At 39.6% G+C, this 12,632-nt stretch overlaps 5 non-coding genes across 5 annotated transcripts; all 5 read right to left on the reverse strand.

Annotated features, from left to right (window-relative positions):
* Window positions 1-3,270: 3,270 nt before the first annotated feature.
* TRNAR-ACG (transfer RNA arginine (anticodon ACG)) lies at window positions 3,271-3,343 on the reverse strand. Its single transcript has one exon. It is a non-coding gene; the product is annotated as a tRNA-Arg (tRNA).
* Window positions 3,344-4,487: 1,144 nt separating this feature from the next.
* On the reverse strand, window positions 4,488-4,560 carry TRNAH-AUG (transfer RNA histidin (anticodon AUG)). Its single transcript has one exon. It is a non-coding gene; the product is annotated as a tRNA-His (tRNA).
* Window positions 4,561-5,625: 1,065 nt separating this feature from the next.
* On the reverse strand, window positions 5,626-5,697 carry TRNAH-GUG (transfer RNA histidin (anticodon GUG)). The gene has a single exon. It is a non-coding gene; the product is annotated as a tRNA-His (tRNA).
* Window positions 5,698-5,705: 8 nt separating this feature from the next.
* TRNAR-ACG (transfer RNA arginine (anticodon ACG)) lies at window positions 5,706-5,778 on the reverse strand. The gene has a single exon. It is a non-coding gene; the product is annotated as a tRNA-Arg (tRNA).
* A 6,777-nt stretch (window positions 5,779-12,555) lies between these two features.
* On the reverse strand, window positions 12,556-12,627 carry TRNAH-GUG (transfer RNA histidin (anticodon GUG)). The gene has a single exon. It is a non-coding gene; the product is annotated as a tRNA-His (tRNA).
* Between the last annotated feature and the right edge of the window lie 5 nt (window positions 12,628-12,632).

The raw sequence follows: 12,632 nt of genomic DNA on the forward strand, positions 1-12,632 counted from the left end.
AAACGGTAGACAAAGCCAAGATTCGGTAACCAAAAATCACACCCCAAAACTGGTCTACTTATTCGGCCTGGGTGTGAAAAATTTTAAAACAATGGCCAATACATAGGCCGGGCTGAGAGGGGCAATCAGGGCAGTAATAGCTGGTCTCAACTCTTACGCCCCTCTTGTAACACACCCTGCACCTTTTCTGGGGGTTTTGTTTTTTAGGGGTTGGTGGAATCTTAAAGCAGAAGTGACCTGCCTCCATTCTTCTGCTAGGCTCCACTGATGGTCTCCTTGTGTGGCATTCTAGCAGCTTAGAAATTAGCTCAAACTGGAAAGAAAGAAAAGTGCTTTTCAGCCCAGCATTTGCCTTTTTAAAAATAACAAAGGCATTGTGGATTGCCATCTGCAAAAGGTATATGCCCACTTTTTTATACCATGCCCTGGTCTTTCTCATGATCAAATATGGCTGCATCAGTTGATCGGACAGGTCAACGCCCCCCATATGCCGATTATATTGCCGTATGCAGACTGGCACCCGTTTATATTCGTCTCTGCCACGAACTGCGCCCTGTACTTGAGTGCCAGCAGTTCATTCTGGCAGAGAGCTGCTGTTTCCCCCCTTTTCATTTTTTTGTTCGCTAGAGCCTTTGGGAAACCTGTGCGACTCTTCCGAATAGTGCCACAGGCCACGGTCTCGAAGCAATACAACATTTGTAACAGTGGGATGCTATTATAAAAGTTATCGATGTATAGATGATAACCTTTATTAAGTAGTGGCATTATTAAGTCCCAGACAATTTTTCCACTTGTCCCTACTGTATCTGGGCAACCTGGGGGATCAAGGTGGCTATCCCTTCCTTCGTATACACGGAAGGTGTATACGTAGCCACTGCCACTTTCACATAGTTTATAAAATTTGATCCCATATCGGGATCTTTTGGATGGGATATATTGTCTAAACCCCAGTCTTCCCTTAAACTTCATTAGGGACTCGTCAATGGAAATGTTTTTATTGGGGGTATATATAGCGGCAAATTTACTGTTAAAGTGGGCAATTAAAGGGCGTAGTTTGTAAAGAAGATCATACTGCGGATCACCTTTTGGGGGGCACTTGTTGTTATCACTAAAGTGCATAAATCTTAGTATGTCTTCATATCTTTCCCTTGTCATTGTCTCGGCAAAAATAGGAGTATTGCAAATAGGATGTTTAGCCCAATACATCCTAATTGTGGGCTTTTTAATTAGCCCCATTAACATGGTCAGTGCCCAGAATTGTTTAAATTCTGGCACACTGGTTGGGTACCATCTCTCTTTCCTAGAGATAAGAGAGTCTGGATTGCGTGCCAGATATTGCTCCGCATAGAGATTAGTCTGGGTGACTATCTCCCCAAAAATCTCATCCCCCAAGAACAGCTGCATAACATCCAGCGCACTATAGGCAGACAGGTCCGCCTGTATGCCAGGATTGCCTGTAAACACTGGGATGTCTGGGGAAAAATTATTAGGGGGTACCCAGTCATCTGCGCCATGGTCAGCATTAGGGGAATCGTCGATTTCTCCTGATGGTCCTGCAGTATCTGGCACATAGTCCATGTCCCCTGCATCCCCTGCGTCACTCCCTGCTTCACTCTCTGAGGCAGTGTCAGTCGCCTCTGAGTCTGCCGCTAACAGGGCATAAGCCTCCTCCGCGCTATACTTTCTAAACATTGTTAATACAGCTAACACAGCTAACAAAACTCTAACAAAAAAAAAAAAAATTTTTTTTTTTTTTTTTTATACCCTAATTCCCACTAAATTCCACCCACCAAAATAACTAAATCACAAATTAATAAAATCAAATAATAAAATTTAACCCCTTAGGGTTACAAAAAACCTAAAAATTAACCCTTGAAAGTAAAAAAAAAAAAATAGATCACAGTAAAGTACTGTGACCTGTATATTGATCACTGCTAGCAGTGATCAAGCAGCAGGGAAAGGGTTAATTTTTTTTTTAACTCCACAAAAGTGAATTTTATACTTAAGTATAACTCTGCAATAAATCAGGGACACAATGTAGCACCGATCCATCTCTCTCCACTTCACAAACCCACACGAGGTGGAGGGAGGCGGATCAGATATCCCAGCAGCATTGTGACCGCTGTGACTGGCTATCACAGCGATCACATGGGCTGGGATATCCGGATTTGCTGCTGCCGGTCTGCCCCTGACTCGGAGGGACCCAGCAACAGCATTAACCCCGCGATCGCCGGCACTGCGCGATCGCGGCGTTAATTTTAACGCGTGACGGACGAGGTCCGTCACTCGTCATTAACGCATTCCCCCGTGTGACGGACCTCGTCCGTCACTCGTCGTTAAGGGGTTAAACAAAAAAAAATAAGCTATTGCACAATAACTGCTAAAAGAGATCACAAAACAATCTCTGAGATGCGTTTCACAATTTAACTGAGGAAGCTTTTTTAAGGGGGGAAATGTGTTTCAGAGATTGTTCCAAGTTGGATTCTTGAGTCATATTATATACCAAAATTTGGAAGCACCATGCGGGTTGGGTTGTCTCTAGGCAGGCAGACACCAGAGGCATTTCTGTGAGCTGAATTTCAAGACTCCTGTGCACAAGTGTAATTCTATATGGTATAATTTTATTAAGGTTTTACACTATACACATTTTTCCTGTTTTATTGTATGAATATATTATATGTACATATATGACCTGCCGGAAGTCTGTGCCTAGAGAAAAGGTGGATCTGATACCTATAAATAAGAAGAGGAGAGGGAGTCACCTATTTAAGAGTCCAATGCTTATAAACCAGAGCCAGATTGTGGGCTGTGGTTCATGTGAGTTGCCAATGCCTCTAGATGCTTTACTGCTTTATTAGATTTTTGGCTGTGTTAGTAAGTTGTCTCCACTATTATATCTTTTTCTATTTTTACTTTAGAGTTCAAAAGTTTGTTATTGTGTTTTTTTCTGGGATAATCACATTGTTCAATGTATTAAATCATGGTTGTTATATTGCAGTTGCGTTTACAATTTATAATTAGACTTTTAAAGGGGTACCAAGAATTAACACTTTGTTGTGATTTAGTGCAATATTAGATATTTGGCACTATTTACATTGTTTGCATTTTAAATATTGTTTAACTCCGACACTCACATGGTTAACAGTTGGGGTCAAAATGTACTTAGCGCTGAAGAGAAGGAAAATAGAGATGCTGTGACCCGGATTCGAACCGGGGTTGCTGCGGCCACAACGCAGAGTACTAACCACTATACGATCACGGCACAGCAGCCGAGCCAGGTAGGAGTCGAACCTACAATCTTCTGATTCGTAGTCAGACGCGTTATCCATTGCGCCACTGGCCCATGTTTGGATCTAATGGGATCTGCCTCAACAGGAAAAAAAAGATATCCATAATAAAACTAAATTGAGATACAAAAGAAGTGTTTTGCAAAGTTGTTTAATTATTTTATCTTATCACTAAAAGTTTAACCTTTCCTTAAGTATTTCCTTAACTACTTATATGGCACCAACAAATTCCGCAGAGCTGGAATTGAACTAATTCAACTTAAATGTACTTCATTAAACAAAAAAAAAAATAAGCTATTGCACAATAACTGCTAAAAGAGATCACAAAACAATCTCTGAGATGCGTTTCACAATTTAACTGAGGAAGCTTTTTTAAGGGGGGAAATGTGTTTCAGAGATTGTTCCAAGTTGGATTCTTGAGTCATATTATATACCAAAATTTGGAAGCACCATGCGGGTTGGGTTGTCTCTAGGCAGGCAGACACCAGAGGCATTTCTGTGAGCTGAATTTCAAGACTCCTGTGCACAAGTGTAATTCTATATGGTATAATTTTATTAAGGTTTTACACTATACACATTTTTCCTGTTTTATTGTATGAATATATTATATGTACATATATGACCTGCCGGAAGTCTGTGCCTAGAGAAAAGGTGGATCTGATACCTATAAATAAGAAGAGGAGAGGGAGTCACCTATTTAAGAGTCCAATGCTTATAAACCAGAGCCAGATTGTGGGCTGTGGTTCATGTCAGTTGCCAATGCCTCTAGATGCTTTACTGCTTTATTAGATTTTTGGCTGTGTTAGTAAGTTGTCTCCACTATTATATCTTTTTCTATTTTTACTTTAGAGTTCAAAAGTTTGTTATTGTGTTTTTTCTGGGATAATCACATTGTTCAATGTATTAAATCATGGTTGTTATATTGCAGTTGCGTTTACAATTTATAATTAGACTTTTAAAGGGGTACCAAGAATTAACACTTGGTTGTGATTTAGTGCAATATTAGATATTTGGCACTATTTACATTGTTTGCATTTTAAATATTGTTTAACTCCGACACTCACATGGTTAACAGTTGGGGTCAAAATGTACTTAGCGCTGAAGAGAAGGAAAATAGAGATGCCGCGACCCGGATTCGAACCGGGGTTGCTGCGGCCACAACGCAGAGTACTAACCACTATACGATCATGGCACAGCGGCCGAGCCAGGTAGGAGTCGAACCTACAATCTTCTGATTCATAGTCAGACGCGTTATCCATTGCGCCACTGGCCCATGTTTGGATCTAATGGGATCTGCCTCAACAGGAAAAAAAAAGATATCCATAATAAAACTAAATTGAGATACAAAAGAAGTGTTTTGCAAAGTTGTTTAATTATTTTATCTTATCACTAAAAGTTTAACCTTTCCTTAAGTATTTCCTTAACTACTTATATGGCACCAACAAATTCCGCAGAGCTGGAATTGAACTAATTCAACTTAAATGTACTTTATTAAACAAAAAAAAAATAAGCTATTGCACAATAACTGCTAAAAGAGATCACAAAACAATCTCTGAGATGCGTTTCACAATTTAACTGAGGAAGCTTTTTTAAGGGGGGAAATGTGTTTCAGAGATTGTTCCAAGTTGGATTCTTGAGTCATATTATATACCAAAATTTGGAAGCACCATGCGGGTTGGGTTGTCTCTAGGCAGGCAGACACCAGAGGCATTTCTGTGAGCTGAATTTCAAGACTCCTGTGCACAAGTGTAATTCTATATGGTATAATTTTATTAAGGTTTTACACTATACACATTTTTCCTGTTTTATTGTATGAATATATTATATGTACATATATGACCTGCCGGAAGTCTGTGCCTAGAGAAAAGGTGGATCTGATACCTATAAATAAGAAGAGGAGAGGGAGTCACCTATTTAAGAGTCCAATGCTTATAAACCAGAGCCAGATTGTGGGCTGTGGTTCATGTGAGTTGCCAATGCCTCTAGATGCTTTACTGCTTTATTAGATTTTTGGCTGTGTTAGTAAGTTGTCTCCACTATTATATCTTTTTCTATTTTTACTTTAGAGTTCAAAAGTTTGTTATTGTGTTTTTTTCTGGGATAATCACATTGTTCAATGTATTAAATCATGGTTGTTATATTGCAGTTGCGTTTACAATTTATAATTAGACTTTTAAAGGGGTACCAAGAATTAACACTTTGTTGTGATTTAGTGCAATATTAGATATTTAGCACTATTTACATTGTTTGCATTTTAAATATTGTTTAACTCCGACACTCACATGGTTAACAGTTGGGGTCAAAATGTACTTAGCGCTCAAGAGAAGGAAAATAGAGATGCCGTGACCCGGATTCGAACCGGGGTTGCTGCGGCCACAACGCAGAGTACTAACCACTATACGATCACGGCACAGCGGCCGAGCCAGGTAGGAGTCGAACCTACAATCTTCTGATTCGTAGTCAGACGCGTTATCCATTGCGCCACTGGCCCATATTTGGATCTAATGGGATCTGCCTCAACAGGAAAAAAAAGATATCCATAATAAAACTAAATTGAGATACAAAAGAAGTGTTTTGCAAAGTTGTTTAATTATTTTATCTTATCACTAAAAGTTTAACCTTTCCTTAAGTATTTCCTTAACTACTTATATGGCACCAACAAATTCCGCAGAGCTGGAATTGAACTAATTCAACTTAAAGTACTTTATTAACCCCTTAAGGACAGAGCTTCAGAAGCTTGTCTTTCACTTAATGACAACGGCATTTTTTGCATTTTTTGCTATTTGCGTTCAACTGCAATTTGCTTTTTACTTATTCATTGCACCGACACATATTATATACCGTTTTTTAAAGGACAGAAAGGGCTTTAATTTGATGTAACACATATATATATAAATGCTTATTTATTATTAAAAAAATACAGAAATATGCAAAAAAATGAATTTTTGTGTGTTTTTTTTTACAGTTTTTGCCATAATAATGTGTACATAATTAGTGCAGGTTAAGGAAAGTAATTAAAATTAAAATTCATTTAGTTGTTCTGAATTACAGAATATATAATGTGTCTGGGATTTTCAGTTTTTTTTGGTAGTTACAGGTCACAAAGCACAAGGAGTAAAATACACTTTTTATGTGGAGCGATTTTAGAATTTGGTATGTTTGTCTTGTAAGCCTAATAGCCATAAAAGAAAACAAAATTGCCACACAAAAGTATATATTTATATAAAGTAGACACCCCAGGCTATTTACCTAAGGTTGTTTTGACACTTTCTACGTAGCCATTTTACCGCCAACCTCTGCTAAATATTGGAGTAAAATTGTGTTTTTTGGGGGTTTTCGTACACAAACTTATAACAAAGAACTTCTCATGTGTATTTTGTAAAGTTGGTGTGTGCTATTCCTGTACAAAGTTTTATTATGTGTTCAGTTACTTCTGCTGAGTACAACGGTACCCCCATTGTATGTCTTTGGCACTATTTCGTGAAGCTACAGTGCCATATAGGAGACCTGTCCTTTTCAGTATTCACAGTAGAATTTTGAGAGACGGATTTAATGAGCCTATGCTTCCATTTGGGGTATTATAACAGTCTGTCTGTTCGAAAAAAAACCCCAAAGGCCTACCATTTGTAAAAGTAGACACTCCAGGGTATCTCATAAGGTGCATATTGCGCCTTAACATGCCCCCATTTTTTTACCAATACATGCCAAAGTATGTGGTAAAAAATAATTTTGTGCATTTTTTACATATGGATTGCATTTGTGCTGGGCATTTTGTATATTTCACATGTGCCACTAAGTTCAAACCCCCCAAATTATGTTCAGCTAAGTCTTCTGAGTAAAATGACACCCCCATTGTATGTCTTTGGCACTAGTTCGTGAAGCTACAGTGCCATATAGGAGACCTGTCCTTTTCAGTACTCACAGTAGAATTTTGAGAGACGGATTTAATGAGCCTATGCTTCCATTTGGGGGTATTATAGCAGTTTGACTGTTCAAAAAAAAAAATACAAAGGCCTACCATTTGTAAAAGTAGACACTCCAGGGTATCTCATAAGGTGCATATTGTGCCTTAACATGCCCCCATTTTTTCACCAATAGTTGCCAAAGTATGTGGTATAAAATAATTTTGTGCACTTTTTACATATGGATTGCATTTGTGCTGGGCATTTTGTATATTTCACATGTGCCACTAAGTTCAAACCCCCCAAATTATGTTCAGCTAAGTCTTCTGAGTAAAATGACACCCCCATTGTATGTCTTTGGCACTAGTTCGTGAAGCTACAGTGCCATAAAGGAGACCTGTCCTTTTCTGTACTCAGTAGAATTTTGAGAGACGGATTTAATGAGCCTATGCTTCCATTTGGGGTATTATAACAGTTTGACTGTTCAAAAAAAACCCACAAAGGCCTACCATTTGTAAAAGTAGACACTCCAGGGTATCTCATAAGGTGCATATTGTGCCTTAACATGCCCCCATTTTTTCACCAATAGATGCCAAAGTATGTGGTAAAAAATAATTTTGTGCGTTTTTTACATATGGATTGCATTTGTGCTGGGCATTTTTTATATTTCACATGTGCCACTAAGTTCAAACCCCCCAAATTATGTTCAGCTAAGTCTTCTGAGTAAAATGACACCCCCATTGTATGTCTTTGGCACTAGTTCGTGAAGCTACAGTGCCATATAGGAGACCTGTCCTTTTCAGTACTCACAGTAGAATTTTGAGAGACGGATTTAATGAGCCTATGCTTCCATTTGGGGTATTATAACAGTTTGACTGTTCAAAAAAAACCCACAAAGGCCTACCATTTGTAAAAGTAGACACTCCAGGGTATCTCATAAGGTGCATATTGTGCCTTAACATGCCCCCATTTTTTCACCAATAGATGCCAAAGTATGTGGTATAAAATAATTTTGTGCGTTTTTTACATATGGATTGCATTTGTGCTGGGCATTTTGTATATTTCACATGTGCCACTAAGTTCATACCCCCCAAATTATGTTCAGCTAAGTCTTCTGAGTAAAATGACACCCCTATTGTATGTCTTTGGGACTATTTTGTGAAGCTACAGTGCCATATAGGAGACCAAGCCATATCAGTTTTTACCGAACTTTGAATTTTGACGCTGGGCCTATGTGCAATTTCCAAGCATCTTAGCATGTTTTAAATTCAAACTACCCCACAAAGGCCTACCATTTCTTAAAGTAGACACTCCAGGGTATCTCATAAGGTGCATATTGTGCCTTAACATGCCCCCATTTTTTCACCAATAGATGCCAAAGTATGTGGTATAAAATTATTTTGTGCGTTTTTTACATATGGATTGCATTTGTGCTGGGCATTTTGTATATTTCACATGTGCCACTAAGTTCATACCCCCCAAATTATGTTCAGCTAAGTCTTCTGAGTAAAATGACACCCCTATTGTATGTCTTTGGGACTATTTTGTGAAGCTACAGTGCCATATAGGAGACCAAGCCATATCAGTTTTTACCGAACTTTGAATTTTGACGCTGGGCCTATGTGCAATTTCCAAGCATCTTAGCAGGTATTAAATTCAAACTACCCCACAAAGGCCTACCATTTCTTAAAGTAGACACCCCAGGGTATTTCAAAAGGTATATTCTAAACCTTAGTGTAGGATCATTTTTTTGTTAGTTTGTACCAAGTCTAGTTGCAATTAGCATTTTTTCTGCCTTTTTGACACACACTTGGAGATGTTACTGTATATTTTGCTATCCTTATGAGTGCTACGGCAGTATAACACCTAATATGTTGCTCAGCTATGTCATCTTAGTGCAATGATACCCCCATATACAGAATAGTTGGGGTAAACTTATCCGGGGGTAGTACACAGTTATCTGCGTCCCGGGCAAAGCTGTCATGGATTCCGAAACCAAAACACAGACAGACCACAAAGAGAGAGAACACAGAGAGAGAAACTTGTAATACCGGTCCTTTGAATGGCCGGGCTATACAAGCAGAGAATTGTCAAGGTACAAGCCGAGGTCAAAGGAGTAAAGAGAAACGGAACAACGATAGGACAAGCCGAGGTCAAGGATCAGAGAAGACAGGATAAACGGTAGACAAAGCCAAGATTCGGTAACCAAAAATCACACCCCAAAACTGGTCTACTTATTCGGCCTGGGTGTGAAAAATTTTAAAACAATGGCCAATACATAGGCCGGGCTGAGAGGGGCAATCAGGGCAGTAATAGCTGGTCTCAACTCTTACGCCCCTCTTGTAACACACCCTGCACCTTTTCTGGGGGTTTTGTTTTTTAGGGGTTGGTGGAATCTTAAAGCAGAAGTGACCTGCCTCCATTCTTCTGCTAGGCTCCACTGATGGTCTCCTTGTGTGGCATTCTAGCAGCTTAGAAATTAGCTCAAACTGGAAAGAAAGAAAAGTGCTTTTCAGCCCAGCATTTGCCTTTTTAAAAATAACAAAGGCATTGTGGATTGCCATCTGCAAAAGGTATATGCCCACTTTTTTATACCATGCCCTGGTCTTTCTCATGATCAAATATGGCTGCATCAGTTGATCGGACAGGTCAACGCCCCCCATATGCCGATTATATTGCCGTATGCAGACTGGCACCCGTTTATATTCGTCTCTGCCACGAACTGCGCCCTGTACTTGAGTGCCAGCAGTTCATTCTGGCAGAGAGCTGCTGTTTCCCCCCTTTTCATTTTTTTGTTCGCTAGAGCCTTTGGGAAACCTGTGCGACTCTTCCGAATAGTGCCACAGGCCACGGTCTCGAAGCAATACAACATTTGTAACAGTGGGATGCTATTATAAAAGTTATCGATGTATAGATGATAACCTTTATTAAGTAGTGGCATTATTAAGTCCCAGACAATTTTTCCACTTGTCCCTACTGTATCTGGGCAACCTGGGGGATCAAGGTGGCTATCCCTTCCTTCGTATACACGGAAGGTGTATACGTAGCCACTGCCACTTTCACATAGTTTATAAAATTTGATCCCATATCGGGATCTTTTGGATGGGATATATTGTCTAAACCCCAGTCTTCCCTTAAACTTCATTAGGGACTCGTCAATGGAAATGTTTTTATTGGGGGTATATATAGCGGCAAATTTACTGTTAAAGTGGGCAATTAAAGGGCGTAGTTTGTAAAGAAGATCATACTGCGGATCACCTTTTGGGGGGCACTTGTTGTTATCACTAAAGTGCATAAATCTTAGTATGTCTTCATATCTTTCCCTTGTCATTGTCTCGGCAAAAATAGGAGTATTGCAAATAGGATGTTTAGCCCAATACATCCTAATTGTGGGCTTTTTAATTAGCCCCATTAACATGGTCAGTGCCCAGAATTGTTTAAATTCTGGCACACTGGTTGGGTACCATCTCTCTTTCCTAGAGATAAGAGAGTCTGGATTGCGTGCCAGATATTGCTCCGCATAGAGATTAGTCTGGGTGACTATCTCCCCAAAAATCTCATCCCCCAAGAACAGCTGCATAACATCCAGCGCACTATAGGCAGACAGGTCCGCCTGTATGCCAGGATTGCCTGTAAACACTGGGATGTCTGGGGAAAAATTATTAGGGGGTACCCAGTCATCTGCGCCATGGTCAGCATTAGGGGAATCGTCGATTTCTCCTGATGGTCCTGCAGTATCTGGCACATAGTCCATGTCCCCTGCATCCCCTGCGTCACTCCCTGCTTCACTCTCTGAGGCAGTGTCAGTCGCCTCTGAGTCTGCCGCTAACAGGGCATAAGCCTCCTCCGCGCTATACTTTCTAAACATTGTTAATACAGCTAACACAGCTAACAAAACTCTAACAAAAAAAAAAAAAATTTTTTTTTTTTTTTTTTTATACCCTAATTCCCACTAAATTCCACCCACCAAAATAACTAAATCACAAATTAATAAAATCAAATAATAAAATTTAACCCCTTAGGGTTACAAAAAACCTAAAAATTAACCCTTGAAAGTAAAAAAAAAAAAATAGATCACAGTAAAGTACTGTGACCTGTATATTGATCACTGCTAGCAGTGATCAAGCAGCAGGGAAAGGGTTAATTTTTTTTTTAACTCCACAAAAGTGAATTTTATACTTAAGTATAACTCTGCAATAAATCAGGGACACAATGTAGCACCGATCCGTCTCTCTCCACTTCACAAACCCACACGAGGTGGAGGGAGGCGGATCAGATATCCCAGCAGCATTGTGACCGCTGTGACTGGCTATCACAGCGATCACATGGGCTGGGATATCCGGATTTGCTGCTGCCGGTCTGCCCCTGACTCGGAGGGACCCAGCAACAGCATTAACCCCGCGATCGCCGGCACTGCGCGATCGCGGCGTTAATTTTAACGCGTGACGGACGAGGTCCGTCACTCGTCATTAACGCATTCCCCCGTGTGACGGACCTCGTCCGTCACTCGTCGTTAAGGGGTTAAACAAAAAAAATAAGCTATTGCACAATAACTGCTAAAAGAGATCACAAAACAATCTCTGAGATGCGTTTCACAATTTAACTGAGGAAGCTTTTTTAAGGGGGGAAATGTGTTTCAGAGATTGTTCCAAGTTGGATTCTTGAGTCATATTATATACCAAAATTTGGAAGCACCATGCGGGTTGGGTTGTCTCTAGGCAGGCAGACACCAGAGGCATTTCTGTGAGCTGAATTTCAAGACTCCTGTGCACAAGTGTAATTCTATATGGTATAATTTTATTAAGGTTTTACACTATACACATTTTTCCTGTTTTATTGTATGAATATATTATATGTACATATATGACCTGCCGGAAGTCTGTGCCTAGAGAAAAGGTGGATCTGATACCTATAAATAAGAAGAGGAGAGGGAGTCACCTATTTAAGAGTCCAATGCTTATAAACCAGAGCCAGATTGTGGGCTGTGGTTCATGTGAGTTGCCAATGCCTCTAGATGCTTTACTGCTTTATTAGATTTTTGGCTGTGTTAGTAAGTTGTCTCCACTATTATATCTTTTTCTATTTTTACTTTAGAGTTCAAAAGTTTGTTATTGTGTTTTTTTCTGGGATAATCACATTGTTCAATGTATTAAATCATGGTTGTTATATTGCAGTTGCGTTTACAATTTATAATTAGACTTTTAAAGGGGTACCAAGAATTAACACTTTGTTGTGATTTAGTGCAATATTAGATATTTAGCACTATTTACATTGTTTGCATTTTAAATATTGTTTAACTCCGACACTCACATGGTTAACAGTTGGGGTCAAAATGTACTTAGCGCTGAAGAGAAGGAAAATAGAGATGCCGTGACCCGGATTCGAACCGGGGTTGCTGCGGCCACAACGCAGAGTACTAACCACTATACGATCACGGCACAGC

The sequence above is a fragment of the Pelobates fuscus genome, chromosome 3, assembly GCF_036172605.1.
Source record: "Pelobates fuscus isolate aPelFus1 chromosome 3, aPelFus1.pri, whole genome shotgun sequence".
Taxonomy (NCBI): Eukaryota; Metazoa; Chordata; class Amphibia; order Anura; family Pelobatidae; genus Pelobates; species Pelobates fuscus.